This window comes from Alligator mississippiensis, chromosome 5 (genome assembly GCF_030867095.1).
Source record: "Alligator mississippiensis isolate rAllMis1 chromosome 5, rAllMis1, whole genome shotgun sequence".
Taxonomy (NCBI): Eukaryota; Metazoa; Chordata; order Crocodylia; family Alligatoridae; genus Alligator; species Alligator mississippiensis.
The window spans coordinates 172,811,768-172,830,069 of NC_081828.1; positions in this window are offsets into that span (position 1 = coordinate 172,811,768).

Here is an 18,302-nt window from a genome sequence, read left to right on the forward strand (position 1 = left end):
GGTGCTGGTTTTCCTATTCTTTTTAAAAGACCCACACAAATGTTTCTCTTTCCATGTAAGCAATCATTGCAGCTGCTAAGGAATGATGTGCAATAGCAACTTGGAGGAACAGCAGTGTATCCAATTGTAAATGAAATGGGTGCTGTCTCTGAGGCATTCTATTATCATACAGTTCACTATGGAAGGGCAAAAAATCATCATTTCCTCTAATGTATTCTCTACATATATCTATCCTATGTATTTACTGTATCTGTTTAGGTCAGATAATGACAATGCTTGTCACATTAGTTTCACTGAAACTGCTGTTTAAGTTCACTAACAAAATGCTACAAATTGTTGCTTTAAAATGCTATGAATGAAACTGTTTTAACTGACATTTCTAACAGTGTTAAACATGAATCTTATCTCCAAACTTTGCCTAATCTAATTGACTTGATTAAATAAGATCCTTTTAAATTCTGACTTTGCAGAATATACTCACCATCAGCAGGTGTACCTATTTCCACTACTTTCTTAGTTTTATTACTAGCAAGTCTCAACTAGCTCTGGGACCTTAGAGCTCAGGTCAGAATAGTTGTATGACTAAATAAATGTTTCTTTTCAAATGATGTTCAGGTATTTAAAAATGTGTTTTTTCTCATTGGGTGCTATGAAAGGGAGAAATACTTCTGAAGAATGAAATGATTCTTACTAGCTGATATTGACTTGTTTTTAACCAGCCGCTCTTCTTAAGAGTTTAGTCCTCCTTGGAAACCGTGTAATGTTGCAACAAAGCACAGAGAAGGAGGGTGTGGCTTGTTTCTGGGGAAAGGTCTCCAAAGATGCAAGGCAAGCTGCCCTTTGTGCCTTGAACAGTTTTCCCTTACTCTGAAAAAATCCCTCCAACTGTAAAATGACCAGGGACTTTATTCTTTCAAATTGCTGAAGTCATGTTAATGAAGGACACTTGGATCTTTGCCAGATCAGATTCTAACGAACCATATCAGTAGGGTGCAAAAAACCAGAAAGGGCATGTGGGAAAGTTTTGTGTGCAAGACTTAATCTTCCAAGAAGTTCTATTCAGATGATAAGGTACATAACGATGTGACCTATGATGATGGTGTGATCTAGTACATTAATTAATTTGAATTCTAAATTCTGTCCCTGTTTTCAGAGACCTCAATGGTTTCTGAGCTCTAAGGATGAAGGCAGGGTTTCTGGAGTTCAAACAGGTGTTATATAAGTCTCCTGTATGTGTTCATTATGTTGCCCCCAACTCCCTGTCTTTGAATAAAAAAAATCCATCATCCCAGACTCCAGTGTCATAAGCACAACCTCGTGCCTGATAGGGTAGCTGCTACCTGGTAGCAATGTAGTAGCCTTGCTGACCTAGAAGAAGATTCCTGACACACACACACACTGGTACCTACTAATGCTTGGGGTAGTCTGGAGCCTTGAAAAATAATTTACCTGATTATATGAGGCTAGTTAGGTTCAGCCATTTTGGCAGGCATGCCACCCTTCCTGAATGCCCCTCTGATCCTGTTCCCCTGTTAGGGCAGAAAGCAGAGCAGCAGATCTGTCTGCCACTGCTGCATGTCCCTCCCTGACCTGCCACACACAGACTGCCCATGCCACCTGTGGCATGTGCGCCATAGGTTGGCCACCCCTGTGTTAAACTATGATATCCCCTTTTTGTTTCTTGGCCAAGGGGACAAAAGACCTAGCCTTTTTATTAATTCATGGTTTCTGGGCAGCTTAGACTGAAACTGAAATGTTTTGTTTGTATTTAGGTGCAACTGCTAGATTTCACAGACTCTAGACTTCCAAGAATATTTTGCCTTTTTCCTCAACTTAGAGAGAAACAAAAACCCCACCCAATAAGTAGCTTAAGCTTTAAGGCAAAATAGCCAAACTCAGGGTAGCTGAAAAGAACCCCAACACCTCTTCCCTCACAGCATTGTGTGGTTGAGTTTCTTCCTTTCAAAATTTGTTCCCCAATTTCAGAGTTATTGAAACAGTTTTCAGAATTCTCTACTTAAATATTCCAGAAGGATGCCATGCATAACTGCAAGCAATGGCAGAGTTACAGCAACCTATAATGCCAGGTGCAGCTGGAGCTTTACAAACCAGTGGAGAATAAGACCACAGTTTCACCTCTTCCCTTGTTCAGTTTGAGGTGGCATGGGCTCCCAGGGCTGTGTCAAGCTCCTGGTTCAGCAAAGTGTTTGAAAATGTGGGGTTTTACAGCAAGTAAGAGGTTCCACTGAAGCGAATAGGATAATTCATGTGCTCAAAAATTAAACAGGTGCTGATGTGATTTGCAGCAGTCTGCACTTTTGTATAAGCATGCCTTCCCTTTTCAAATGTGTAGGGGCCTTGCACAGTTAAATGTCAACCCCCTCTTCAGTCAGGCCAACTCTGGCAGTCAGGCCCACTCTCTCTTCTCAATCACTAATACAAAAGCACCAGTTGCTCCAATTACAGATACTTCTGGCACACTTTCCAATTTAGTGCTCTCAAGCTTGATAAGCAGGCTCTGCTGCCAACCTCTTTCTTATTACTCAACCAGGTTTTAATCTGTGACACTTTGCCCTCACCTTGTACTCTTATTTTTCTTACCAGTCTTACAAAAGCTCTTTGAATGTCCCAGAAAAATGTTATTACCTTTATCTAATACTTTATTGTCTGGGTCTACCAGGCTGGCAAGGCTTTTCCCTTTTGCTAGTGATAGTGGTTTTGACATTGTCATGGTATAATTCTGTTGTCTTATTCTTACCTCTCAAGCAGTTAAGTAAGGGTGAAGGAAACATTTATTGCTCTGTGCTCCCAAGTCATGTCTCAGCTACTTAAAAATATTTCTGCATTTACTTTTACATTCCCTCAATCTCCCTGAAACCCAAACCTCATTTTCTGTGGTGTTTAAAATAGAATTTGAGCATTCCTGACTCTGTGTGTGTGTGTGTGTGTGTGTGTGTGTGAGAGAGAGAGAGAGAGAGAGAGAGAGAGAGAGAGAGAATACAGGCTTCACTCCTCACTATCGCCTCCCTATGCCGTTCTGGAAACCTGTAAAGGAAAACTGTTCACAAGAATTGTCCTGGTACAGGTTACTCTTTGCCAGCGGTAGGTAAAATGGCAGATTCAGCAGGCAGCCAGACTCCATTTCCCAGCAGCTCCTGCCCACTTGGCTGAGCCCAGTCTCCATGGAGACACCAGCCACAGCTGTGCTGTGATGGCAACACCAGCCTTGTATTATGAAGACCAGCCCAGCCAGTCTGGCAGACCTGCCCCAGACACGATGTACTGTCTGTGCACCCCTGCCCAGACCATGCAGGCTGCTGATCGCAGCTCTGCCCTGGCCCCCAGACCGAGCTGCCCCCGCTGCAAAATCCCAGTCCCTCTGGAGCAGTCCCCTTCCCTGTCCTACCCAGCCGTGAGCCCTGCCAGTGTGGCCGGGGCCGGCCTCCATGGCAACCCCAGCTTTGCGCCAGCACAATGTAGCTGCAGCTGGGGTCTCCATGGAGACCAGGCCCAGCCAAGCAGGCAGGGGCTGCTGAGAAATGGAGTCCACTGCTGGCCAGATCCAGCCCGTGGGCTGGACTTTGCCTGCTCCTGCTTTATGTCAACTCCTTGCCCTTAGGTCTCTGGCACAGAGACTGTCAGAAACAGGAGCTATTAGGATGCCCTGAACTCCTGATACCCTGGGCTTTGCTGCTAATCACAGATCATCCTACTGGGAGCTGCTGGGGGGGGGGATGAGGAGAGAGGAGGAGAAGAGATTTTCAAATTAAAGTGGCTCTGGGGCAACTCTAAAAGACCCAGGTGTGCTCAATATCTGAAAAGTACATTTGTTTCCATCCCAGGTACATCTACACGTGCATATTAATGCAATTCAATAAACTCCAGCTCATACCTTGGCTGGAGGTAGCACATTGAACTGGGTTGGAGCAGCACATTGAACTGGGTTGGAGCAGCCCCAGCTGGCAGGGAGTCTAGGGGTTCAGCCTGTCAGCCTGTGCTTGTTCTGACCTGGCTCAATGTGTGGTGGGGGGGGCTGCCTGGGGCATGAGGGTACTCCAGTGCAGGACTAACCAGCAGGCAGCCCTCACACTGAAACATCCTTGTGCCCCAGCCAGCCAGGGCAGTGTCTACACATGTTCTGCTGCAGAGTAAAAAACCCCACAGCAGGATAGTACTTGTATTTACTAGTACTAATTTATTATTAGTACTGTGCTAATAAACTGCTGCGGAGTTTATTAGTTTACTCTAGCCTAAAAGCCCTGCATGTGTAGATGCCAAGACATTTACTGCAGAGCTAATTAGTCTACTCCGCAGTAAACATCTTGTGTAGATGCCCCACCTTCTCCTAAATTGAGTCTTCTGTGTCCCTCCTTGTCAAGAGGTACAACTTCATATCTGAGAAATTGACCTTATACCTTTGTGAATGACTTGGGTAAAGTGTGAGGTGATATGGGGGAGGGAAACTACAGAGAAACTATTTGAAATGCAATTAAGTACATAGGAAAATCAAGGGTACTGAATGCCATTGGTGAATGTTTATGGTTGTGATTATCCATTTCCATCAGAGTTACAGTCCATAGCACTGTTGGTTGATCTTTAACAACCCAAGTCAGAAAACAGGACACAGTTGTTCTCAAAGTTGTTCTTTGCAATAAAGAGTAAAGGATTTTTCAAGGATAATGGCAACACCTATCAGTGGATTTTTAAAGGAATATTTTTAACATAAGAGCAAGCCCATGCTTTAAGAAGGCATTACAGGACAGATCATGCCAGGCAGGCCTTGGCTGAGCCTGTTTTGGGATGGATCAGAGCCTCGTTATCCCACAGGGAACTCTGGGAGGCTATGAGGGAGATGGTGTACATCACAGCTCTGAGGGAGCACTACTGGTGTATAATGCCTTTAGGGTGGTGCAGCATGTGATATCCCAAACCAGAATTCAGCTCGAGAGCCAGGTACAGAAATGGGAGGACAACAGCCCAGCCATCCTCCCCCCTTTTTAGGCTGGCTTGTCGACCACTGTGAAGGCTAACAGGGATATCTGAGACCTTTTTCCATGAGAAGAGCCATCTGTTCTCCTCGTTCTTTGATTCCTCTACTCTTTCTTCCCCATAGCTAGCACTGTCCTGATAAGGTTATGAATAGACTATCCAGCATGTCACACCTTCAAAAGCTCTTGATGGTTTTTCAAGGCCACTGGATCATCAGTTCACTTGAGTGAAAAACCGCAGGTCCAATTGCACAACCTCCAGGCTGCTGACTTTCAAATGATGTTACCCACATCAAAACAGCTGGAGAAATGGCAAAACTCTTCACTGGAGTATCAGAAATGGATTCAGACAGAGCTAAGCAATTATACTGTAGAGATTAGTATTCAGGGGTAGTTCTGGGTTACATTTTTCATCCTGATTGAAAGAGTTGTCCTTGCCTCCTCCTCTATGCAGCAGGCTTTTATTCTCCACCCTGGAGTATTGATGCTCAGGGGAGAGAATGTGTCCTGACTTTAAATCTCTATTTACCACCATTACAGTCAAACAGAGCAGCCAAGGACTGCAGATCCTCCTATTTCTTCACAGGAACTAAAGCATCTATTGAGAAGAGAGGAGAACAATTTTTTCAAGGAGACATTCCTTCAGCAGCTTCTCTCTTCAGAGGTGGAATAGTTTTATTTCATGTTTTTAACATGAAACTCAGGCACAGCTGCCTACCCCTGAAATGCTTGCTTTACTAATAGAATGTGTTTTTAAAGCTTAATACTAACTAATTAAGACAGACTCTATTGGTCTTCTTTGGACTAATAGAAATGGAACATGAATACAATTTGAAAACAGTTTATTAAGATGAAAACATGGTTAGTGAAAGTACTCATAAATAGTTTCTCCACTGTTGCTAATTTTTATAGAATCCATTAGGACAATAGGTCACTTGTAACTGTGTCTAATAACCATCTATGATACCTAATGGTGTGCTTATTGCTCATGTCTATAACATGGATATAGCATGTATTAATCACTTTCCAACAGTTTTGTAATGAAATCTTACAATATAACAATACATGAAATTATATATATGAAAGTTATGAAACAATGTATGAAAAATAAATAACAGAGAGGTTATAATTCTTCCCTAGTTATTTAAACCCTTACCTAATGCTTACTGAAATGAATGACAAGAGTCCCATAGATCAGAACAGATGTGGTATCATACACTTCTTTTACAGTTTGGATTGCTGGTTAATGGGGGGGGGGGGAATTGTTTTGTTTTAAGGTTAAAGGGTAACTTTTGTTAACATTAAGCTTGCTAGTAATTAAAGATGCTTATCAAAACAGGGGCCAACGGTACTATAAGGCAGGGATGGCTCAACTTTCTAATCCTTCTAGCCACAAACCAAAATCTCCACATAGTCACCATATTAAACTTTTGAGATGTGCATGGCCTAGAGTCAATGATCTGCACTCAGCACCCCTCAATTTCTTTCTCCAGGAGTCGCACAGATTCCCTGGGAGCCACAGTTTAGCTACACTTGTTAAATCTGTACTCATTTATAATGTGGTACAATCTCTGCTCTGAGGAGTTTACTATCTGTTTCTGCGGAAGAGGAACAGGTACAGAGACACATATTTAGACCTTATAAATTCTACGTGTTTTATAAAAACATATGTATTTGCCTACATGATTATGCTTTTTAAAAATATTTGAGTAAGACCATTGTCCTCATATATTCCTCATTCTGACTAAGTTAACTGGCTTATTTCTGATTAACCCCCTGACAGAGGTGGGTTTTCAGAAGACACTTGAAGGAGGAAAAAGTAGGGGCTTTATGGAGAACTCAGTTTCTACTGTTTCCTAAATTCTCTGCAATAGAAACATTTTAACAGAGAAATCTTTAACTATCCCTGACCTTGAGGGATGGCAGATCTGGGTCTGAACTTTGACCAGCCTCTTCTTTCTTGCCCCAGTACTAAACTCCCAATTCTGGGAAAATTTAAGTGAAGATGCAGAGCCAACTCTGTGGCTTTAGCACATCTTCTGTTCAGTGTTTCCACCAGTGTGACCCTTCTGTCCTTATAGAAAGGCAGAGTTCCCATCAAATGCAAAGGGGTTTTGCTTACAAATGGAGGCAGAAGGATTGGGCTCTCTGTAACAGCAGAAAACTGCTATCAATCACAGCTTCCATTCATTTCACACAGTCAAGGCTTTTTAAAATAAAGGATTAAGTGTTTCTTTAAACCTAACAATGTGAGGGTCCATTTCAAAGAAGCTGGAAGATTATTCCAGCTGTTTGGGTCTGTGAGCCTAAAAAAACCTAAGCCTCCCATAGTCAATTTAGTTCCAGACCCTTTGAAATGAATAGACTGGTTTAAGCAAAGGGCAGAGTTGCAGTTAGCATTGGAAAAAGGGACACAGAGTGATGCTGAAAACAAGTGACAAATGTTCATAAACCATAAAATAACCTTCAGGAAACACCAGGCTGTTGTTACGTTCCTAGCCACTGAACCTTTTCTGTTTTGTTTCGCTTACAGCTTTCCATCCTTTCTTAGGACTAATACTTGATAAATATACAGTGTGTTCTCCTCCCACTGTGGTTACACACCCAGCTGAAAAGCAGAAGTCTCTCTACTGGCATTGTTCTTACATTCTCCCAAGTTATCAGGAATAAAACAAAGAGTACAGCATGTTCCCAGCTGACTTGAGTACAGAACTTAAAAACATGTTTATGTGAAACCCGCAGAAGGCTTGGAGGGTTAGTCACCCAGCGTCATTCCCCTCCCCTCTGAGCCTGCTTGGAGAACTGCTTCAAAGTTTAAAGCCACAACACAGTGAACCCAGACTGTCTCCAATTTGTCTTTCTTAGGACCCAACTCTTGTAATACATAGATAATCACAAAATGAAAAGCATCCATTCATGTTATCTCTTCAAAAAAAGAAATTCTGATACTCTGGGAATTCACTGGTTATTATGTAAGTGTTACAAGCTTACAAACCTGGGCTGTATATCTGTGACTTTTGCACTTTAAAGAAAGATGCACCTGTTGTACCCAGGACATTTGCCTGATAGAAAGAATTTTTTTTCCATGCATCATGGAAACTGGGCAAGTTTTCAGAGATCTAGAGACAGGGTTTTGTGATCTTAAATGAGAACTGAAGTGTATATGATTCTTGGCTGCAGCATGGTAGGACCTGGGAGAACAACAAATGTGGGAGGCTTGGCCTATAATGAGAGAAGTATCTAGTTGGTGTGTCTGCATTGCATCCTTGTCATATTCAGTGCTCTTACTCCACTCACTTGTTTCCAGTCCCACATGGTAAATGTAGAAAAGCATAAGTGAAGACACTCTCCAGCACACCAGAGACCATGGTTTTGAGGGAACCATGGGCAGACACCCCTCAGGCAGCTTCACCAGTATGCGCTTTATGCAAGCAGGAGCAGGTGGATGAAACATAATCAAGTGTCCCTCTGGGATACACTCAGGATGATAAGTGACACTCAATGGGCATGACTACATGTGCAATTAATGTGCATGAATACATTCTGGGGCTTATTGCCCTGGAGTTCATTGCTTCCACATGCTGCATCTTCACATGCATCTGGGACCACAGCACATTGAGCTGGGCTGGAGCAGCCCCAGCCATCCTGGGGCTGCTCACCTCAGCTAAACTTGCTGTGGAGGGACTGGCTGGGGTATGACGGTGCTTCAGCATGAGGCTAGCTAGCAAGCAGCCCCCACACCGAAGCACCCTCATACCTCAGCCAGGTAGGGCAGTGCCTACATGCATACTGCTGTGGAGTAAAAAACTCCACAGCAGGATAGTACTTGTACAAGCACTATCCTGCTGCAGAGTAAATTTGTTTACTTAAGCCTAATAGGGGAGCATGTTTAGATGCACAGCATTAACTGTGCAGCTAATTAGTCTACTACACAGTGAACTTATCATGTAGATGGTCCCAATGTCACTCAATAATGACCCCTCCTGGGGTGATGAACTTCTACCAGTACTACTAGGTACAGCCATTAGTTCTAAAAGGTGTTCCAGGTCTTCCAGTGGTCAGAGGGATAGAGGAGATTTGAAGAAGACAAGGAGATAAACAGGGAAATAAGATAAGCAAATGTGTAGATGAACCAGCAATGTTTGGGAGCAGAATAACGAGGACAGGCAACTGGAGAAACCCAAGGGTAGGGATAAAGGGGGTTGCAATTCTATTCTGAAGGTAGGGTATACCCGGAGTTATAGCTTATGGTGGGAGCCTTGCATCATCACATTGTGGTGGAAGATACAAGGGCATATTTTTTAACCAAGTATTAATTTTTAAGTTACAGCCTGCCGCTAAAAAATACCCATTCCAGCATTTGTCTTCACCTGCTTGGGCTGAGCAATGACTGTCAGTGTCAATAGCTACCCTCTGCTTCTGTTCAAAAGGGGAAAAAAAGGAAAATAGTTTCCAAGGTTTGTGAAACTTGTTAAGAAGAACTGGAAGGTTTAACCATATAAGTGAGAAGTAGCACAATTGCATCAGCACTTAAACTGAGAAAGCCGTTTCTCAGCTCAGGGATTTAAAACTATTAAACCTGCTTTTGTAAAATGAAGTGCTCATTGTGCCACAGAAACACCACAGCAATGATAGAGCACATTGTAGAACACATGAGTTGGCTTCCAGTGCATTAACATGCACAAAGATAGCTGTACCATTGGGCCGAGGGCAAGAGGATCAAGGATGAATAAGTGGAACTTCATGAAGGAACGACAGAAAGGACACTTAACTGCAGGTGACACTGTTTGACAGCAGGATCAGTAAAATGAATAATGGGTTAGTGCTAAGGAAGCCAGAGGCAGTAAAAACCAATTGAGACCTGAACTGAACTTGACCGACTAATAGGGGGCACATAGCAAGCCAATGTCTTGCTAGACCAGCTTTGTCTTAGACTATGATCGCTCAGTAGAGGACCAGGAATGGACTAACATGGAAGATCAGAAGTAGAGTGAATTGTCCAATGTGGCCTATAGTTTGCACAGTGCTAGACTTAATTCAGGTCTTCCCATTTTTCACTTCTAGAAAAATGGTTATTAATATACTTAGACCTTATGTAACATTTGAAAAATTCTATGTACTTCACACACATTCATTAAATGAGCATTCACATTTGTGAAAATTGCAAAAGTAATGTTTTAATCACTAGAATGCAATTTTCATTATAAGAAATGTATGCTGACAGGATATTATAAAACCAATTTACTGTTGTGTGAATGCCAACCCTCGCAGCCCTGGCATCCTGTAGACATGATCATGTGCTGCCCCCTTCTGTCCAAACAGCCCCCTTCTGTCCAAACACCTACTAACAAATAAAATGTCTAAAATAACAGAATTTTCCATACTTGCAGTTTCAAACAGGAGATTAAACACATTAGTTTCTTTTTTTAAACAAATCACCTTTTTTCGATTTCATAATACTCAAAGGCTATTAGGTAACGCATGGAAATAGACACAGCCTACACTCCAAAAGTGAAGGGTAATATAGGGCCAGATCCTAAAACAGCCTGTGGGCACCTAAAATGTAGGTAAGGCAGAAATCATGCTCTGAAGTCTGAATGAGTGATCCACAAAAATGCCAACCATTTGGGGTACCTGAGAGTCTTTAGCTGTCTGAGATTTTACTATTAAATTGTTTAGACATCTTAAGTTCTGCTACTGCAGACAACCAAAGACACTGCCATCTTATCCAAACTGCTCCTCTCACCACCAATCTCATATCGGAAGCCATTTCTGAATTCACAAAATAAGTATTCCTTGTCCCTAAGTCTGCTGAGAACCCCAATACAATGGGCATGCTTAAAATGTGCCCAATACACACTAACAGAAAAACTTCTTCACAGCCAGGGTGTCCAGACTATGGAATAAGCTCCCTCCAGAGGTGATGCAATCGCCTACCCTGGAAATCTTCAAGAGGAGACTGGATGGTCATGTTGCTGAGGTCACCTGACCCCCAGTTATCTTTCCTGCTTGGTGGCGGGGGCTGGACCCAATGATCTTCCAAGGTCCCTTCTAGCCTTACAATCTATGAATCTATGAACAATATCGAGTACACAAAGCAAAGCCACTGGAGCTACTTTGTTTTAAAAGCAGGGTGGGTGGTAAGACCATCACTAGCCTCCTTTTTATGTAATAGCCTATTGGTTAGAGCACTTTTCCATGAAAGACTGCACATGTCAAGAGGCTGGCAGGAGAGCACAAGAGGAAGTATGCCCCTGCACTTCACTAATGAGGGCATTTACTTGGGAGAGGATGTCCTCAGCTCTGATCCTAGTTCCCTGAACTGTTCATGCATTTTATCCAGTGATGTTTTTGGTACAAAGTGCCTATGTATTATAAGCTTTCTTGGTGGGTAAATACTCTAGGTACTGGAATTATTTGCTGACTGGCTATCTTTCTAAGTTATCTTTCTTGCAAACCTAGAACTAGATTCGTCCTCTGATGTATTTGCAACACTTAGTGATATGAATGTGAGAAATGCTGTTCTTAGTTACATTAGTTAATCATTTTTACACTGTTGTTGACATCAATTATTTTATTTCATATTTACATCAAAGTAATGATATAATAAACCTCATTAATTAAGTTCAGTGATTTGTAGTTCTCATGCATAAAATATGACCCTTAATCCAGTGTATTTTACAGAAAACATGTAATATTATGGATATGTTAATCAATCAAATTATTCTGTTAAATAACCTATTGGACAACAATAAAAATAGATTTATTAAATTCCTAAATGAATTTCTAATCAAATCTAGAGAAAAATAATGAAGGAAATTTCTAGACCACTAACACTACAAAAGCCTTGAATGAGGTACTAGCATACACTGTACTCCACTTCTATCCATCTGTCTCTGGTCGGCAGCACTCTCAACACTGTACTGGTTCACCACCATTGGTGTATTAGGAAACAAAAATAAATATAAAATATATTATGTCCTTCCTTCTCAGACTGTAAAAGTAGCATGCTCAATTCTGTCAAACACTAGAACTGATTATATTTTCCTCAGTGGTGAACTTAGTCCTTAAATGCTGAGAAACAAAGGGTTTGAATTATGGCAGGGTTGACTCAGCTTAGTAGATAAATTTAGTTTAGTTGCCTGAGTCTTAAAGAGAAAATTTTAGGAGCTAAGGTCAGCTGTGCTCTGCATGGATGTCAACATTTCTAGTGTATTCCTATTATTCATCTTCCCCCCACATTGCTTTACAGCAAGATATGTGCCTGTTGTCTGCCTGGGTGCTGCCCTCTACCCCAGTGGTGGCTGGATGTCAGTGATGTATGTATATAGTGTTACCTGAATGTTCATGGCTTGCCAAATGCTTTGCCACTCATGGATAAAAGCTGTTGTGCTAACATTGCTACCGCCTTATTATCCTTCTGAGAATGTTGCCACACACTCATATTTTTGTTTGTTGCTGCTAAAATTGTAAGAATCAAATATTTATACCTTTGCTTTTTCCCTGCTTTGTCTCACACCAATTAGTTCTTGTGTAAGGTCAGATTGAACCGGTACAGAAAAGCTTAAAGATGTTTAGATTCAAATGAATTATAACTGCACCTCCCCTCCCAGTTTTATTTCATGGTATTTTCAGGCAAGTAGCCACATGTGTAATGCATTTTTTCCAAAGTATAAAGTGTGAAGCTATTCACAGTGGAAATTGCCAAAGCCATATCAATTACATTGTTGCAAGGCTCTAATACATCAGTATTTGAGTACTTAGCAAGGGTCCTATCAACCCCATGGTCAGTCCTTGCTTTAAATAGCAGCACATAAGTCCATCAGCGATGTAAATACCATAAAACACTCCTGATCTTCTTTCAGAATCTTTAATTGTAGTTCAGCTATAATGCTTAGGGTGCCCACACAGCATTAAGAGCAACTCAAAATTGCCATATGCTGTTATGATAAAATCAAACATTGTTAGAATACATAATATACATCTTCACCTTTCCTCTTTGTATGTTACAAAGCTTGAGTTACACTTAGTAAAGGGGTCACAAACACATTTCTGAGCAGCAAGACAGTTGTGTGTGACATTTACTTTATATAGCAATCTTTTATGACCCACTCATTGCCTGTACTAGAAGTCCCTGCCGCTCTACAAATAGAGACTGTGGTAGATCTTTCCAGTGCCTTCATATAATTCTTAGAGAGGTTAAAGTGTCAGACTCTAGCCAGGCTTTGGCAGCACTGCTAATAGCATGTTCCGTTCTGTCATTTAACAGAAGAGCAGACTGTGGTGAGTCCAAGGGGATTCTACTTCTATATTCTCAAAGTAAATGGAAATATAGCTGTTTCCAGCCAGTCTGCACTTCACAACACTTCAGAAAAGCAGCAGTGTACCGTCAAGGGCTCTGTAAATGTGCTGAAAAGCTAGTGTCTGTCTGGTTTCTCTGCGTTCCACAGATTTTAATAGCATAAACCATATAACACCCTGGACTATTTCATTCTCTCTTCCAGTCTTAAAGGCTAAGTGTTGTGTATGTATTTTACAGAAGTTTGTTCCGGAAGGAAACCAACTTTGTCAAAAGTCTTACCTAAATTTGAAATAATGGTGGCAGGAAAAGTGGCTAAAATATAAATGAGCTGAACTCTGTGATAATGAAAGAGATGCTTTTCCTGTCTTCCCCAACACAAGAGCCAAAGATCTCTTACTATTTTAGGTAGAAGGCATGCAGGGTGGCACCGTTAGGTTGAGGTTACACGTTACATTTAGACCAAACTAAAAGCGCTTAAAATGCAAGTATCCGCACATGAAATGTCGTTAACTTGTGCTCCAAGCATCTCAAAGCTACATAGCTTTAGGCAAGGGTTAACTATGGATGGTGCTACCTAGCTCATGTTAGGGTAACTTCAGTCTGCTCCATGGAGATAAAAAGAGCAATCTGTAATCCTCCAGCATCCCAGGATGTACTCTCCCCACCTCCACCACCACCCAGAACAGTGATGGCTCCTAGTCATGCCCCTACTTGCCAGAGCTGTAGTGGTGAGTCAGAGCTGTGCCAGCAAGAAATAGTATTAACCCTTAATGTGTGACTTCTCACACCACATTCTAACTTTAACACCACTTCACATTCCACAGATTTGGTGTGGTCTAAGCGTTATGTGTAACTTCATCCATTGTTAAAAACAAACTGATTCAGAGAGGCTTGAACATTTGTTAACAATAGCCTACTTCAGTAAAAAGAGAAAACTTTATACTGAAGGGAAAGGAACAAGGGGAGGGGAGGCTGCCAAGAGAGGTAATATTGAGTTGTTTATCTTAACTGAGATGAACAAGGCAGTTAATACCAGAGTAAACAGCTAGTTCAGGTAATAAGATAAGAATCCATAGTCCCTGCTGAGACCATAGTTGATATAATCCAGTCTATGGATGATTTCTTGTTCCACAATTTCATGCTCCACTTGGGGTATTTTTAAAGTTTTTTTTGTTTGTTTGTTTAAAGAATGTCCAGGAAGGTTAACATGTTCTGTCATGGGCTTTTATATTTCTGGAGGGATTGTCCCATCTAGCCAATGTAGAAAGCAGAGGGGTACTATAAGCAGGTGATGCTGGAGAAGCAGGTGAAAGAATCACTGCTCAGTAATAGTGTCACCTGCATTGATGAGGCGTACAAATGGCATCTGGGTTTGTAGCAAACCCTGGTGGCTTAATGAGAATTGGAATGGGGTACTCTATTGCCTGTGAACCATCATTTGAGGTTGTGAGGCTACCTGTAAGCTAGGACAGACCTCTTCCCCGAAACTAAGCTAAGATGGCTGTCATTTTCCAACAGGAATAGAAGTCCTTAATGAGTAGTATTTTAGGTATGTCCAACATCCACTCCAAGATAGCCTTGAAGTTGCTGCCTTCTGAGATCTACATGAATTCATACTAAGATAAGTTCAGTTGAGTTTCTGTTAAACTCTGTGGCTAGCTATAACATTCTGGCATGGGAAAGTAAGGGAACTGATTATTAGAGTTGGTTGAAGTATTTCTGACTAAAAAAAAACTTGCTTAACCTAAAATATTTAGTGAAAAGATTTGGTGGTCAGAGCTGAAAAATTCTGCTCTGACTCAGAGCAAGAGCTAAGATGTGGACCTCCCATATCATTAGCTACACATGCACATGCATGCATATGTGCACAGGTACACACACACACACACACACACACACACACAAACAAACTCCATTTTCCCCAATCTAAAATCAATGCAGTTCTGTTCCTACAAAAATATTCAATATGTTCCAGTTACATTGTAATGAAGAACCAAATTTCAAAATGCTGAAGGCTGCTGTGAAATGTCCCCTTCCCCCTACTCTACAGAAGTGATACTAAAGACCAAGACACACTGAAATACCTACTTAAGTATTTGGTTGCCCATCCTAAATAGGTGGTAAAGGTGTTGGGCTCAGTCATAGGTTTGAGACCTGTATCCTGAACTAGAAAAACATGACATGGAAAAAAAGTCTAGAGAAAAACTCATTCCTGAATGTACCTAGACAGACTTTCATGTCAAAGACTCCCTGCTCCCCTGACTTATATTGTATGGATGAGTCAATGGGGGCCCAAGCAGATAGAAGTATTCACCCACACAGAGCCATTTGAAAATCAAGGCTCTGATAAGTCAATAATTGTTACAGAAGTGCCCTATGAATCCACCCTTTCCTCCTTAAATGCTAGGGACTAAATCCTACTTCACATCACCATCTAGAGTGAGGGAATTGGTGCAACCACTTGAAGAGTTCCAGTTCTGCCCAGGATTATTTAAGCAGCAGTGGCATTAAGGTCCCAGCAGGGCCACTAGATGGGTTATCAGGAAGCCAGCTGCTCTCCCTCCCTTCCCATCCCTTGTGGGGGGTGGGGGGAGCAAAGGACTGTGGGATACTGGATGTTCTAGAGACCCCTGTAGTATTACATATAGCATGTAGTCCTGCAAAACATAGCCCTACGAAGACATTTTTCATTAAAAGTGACAATATTCTGTGGCACTTTGAGCATCTTTGTAGTGTTACAAACAGCTTGAATGGATGCCAGTTCACTTTTTGTAGGAGTGTTATAAATGCAATGCCTGACAGGTGGAATAAAATCCAGCCCTTGATTTCTCCTGAAATGAGCACTTACAAAATAGTTGATGACAGAAAAATCGTGATCTATATCTAACCAGATGCACTTTAAATATCCCTACTCACTCCTTTATCTTCCACCATACTCTTAATAGAGTATGTTCACTATATATCTCTGGTCAAGGAGTAGTCAGATTTGTAGTCCAGTTTCTGTTTGAATGATAAATTGGTGACATAGACACTGTCTTTTCTTCATGTAATTTGCTGTGCATTGGTAGTCCCTTCTGGAATGGCAGTAGAAACAATAGCAGCAGTAGGCAACCACTTATCTTAATAAAATGTGAGTTCTGAAATAATGCAGTATATTTATTCACTTGTGGTACATTCATTGTTCTCTGACCCTCCCACCACAATGACCTCAATGCTGTTTTATACAATGTGAATCGGCTCCAAAATTGGCTCCTTATGTTTGATATCTTAAACCCAGTGCTATCACAGTGTTTGAGTAGGTGCCAATATCAAAAGAATATTCTGTGCTAAGCATGAACTTCAAAGGTTTTTAAGAAAAGACTTTATATGTGGTTAGAAAAGACTTTAGTGATGGTTAGATAGTCAAGAGAATTAGCAAGAAATTACCAAGGTTTTAGGCTACCATTTCCCCAAGTATCTGGAGTCGCTGCTTTGTAGTCTCTTCCTTCTGATCACAGTACGGTGTCACAATAGGCACTAGACAAGCAGCATTATCAGTAATGGCCCCAGTAGGTACTGACAAGCTGACCTGGGTTCATTTTCAGGTTCATCACCATCAGACCTAAATGCTGATCAAATATGAATCATTAAAAAAAAAAAAAAAAAACTTCAGAGAAAAATGCAGTCCTGAATGCAGCTAGACAGACTGTCCTCAAAGACTCCCTGTTCCCTGACCTACATCATGTGGATGAGTCAATGGAGCCCACACAGATAGAAGTGTACACCCACACAGAGACATTACAAAATCAAGGGTCTGAGTTCATAAATTTTACAAAAGTGCCCTATAAAAGACATGTCTGTATTAATGTAGATAATGAAACGATTGCCACCTACCATCCCACAAGAACATGCATTTCCTACATGCTGCTGTTATCCATTGCAAATGGGTAATGATCCAAATGCAGCGCTTAATATGCAATTTTTATAAGAATGATGACTGAAGGTTGTTTTCCTCTGATTCTTGTCCATTGTAAGTCACATATTGTGATATCTGCCCCTAGTGTGCAAGTGTTTACATCCTAGGGAAAAAAAGCATAATCTAGCCTTCATGACTCGAAACTACAGATATTCTAGTTAGGCTGTTGTTTGTGATAGAGACTTTTGTAATATACATGTATCTCTGCTGGGAAGCCAAATGGGAAAAGCAACTCCTTTCACATAAGCCACCACTAAGCCATTGAAAAGCAATCATTTGTCATATAGACCATGCCCTCACAAACTTCAGGTGAACAGCTTTACCTCCTTTTCCTGCCACGGTGCCACCCAGCACCATTCTATTCACTGAGGCTTCATTTCTAACATTATGTAAGAATGGGCATTTGTGTGACAATTGGCAAGTTCTAGGAATTTCAGGAAATTAGAATAAACAATCAAGGGTAATGACTAAACTAGATACAAAAATCAACCAACTTCAGGTACCACTGTGACTTGGGAGTTTCCAGCAAGTGTGTAGAAGGGCAGAATGGAAAAAAAAGAACTCCTGGAATGGTAAAAGGTAACAAATAATAACGTTCATTTGCCATTGTTTTTTCTAACCAGGAAAGTAATTAAAGCGAATCAATCAGTTTCTTATGTGATAGTGATGTTTTTCACATCTTGTAAATTCCTATGACTATAATCACCCTGATCCTACTGTGTTCCCTGTCAGATACCACAATGACTGTAATCTGGCACCTGCTTGGTACAAAGCTTAGTACTGGGGCTGTGTGCCCACAGAATAAAAAATAAGTGTGTGTACTGCAAAGAAGGAAGAAAGGAGGGTATTGAGGAGCAGTGGTGACAGCCCTTTTTCTTCTCTCTCAGCAAGGGAGCCCTAACTATGACAGGTCAAAAAAACTCCTATTGTTCTGCCTTAGACCTCCCCCTTCCAGATGTAGAATTTAAGTTCCATAACCAACTAAAACAGAAATGCATTTTAAATAAAATAATTTAAAATAAAATAAAATTCTGTCTTTTTCTTACTAAAGTACTTG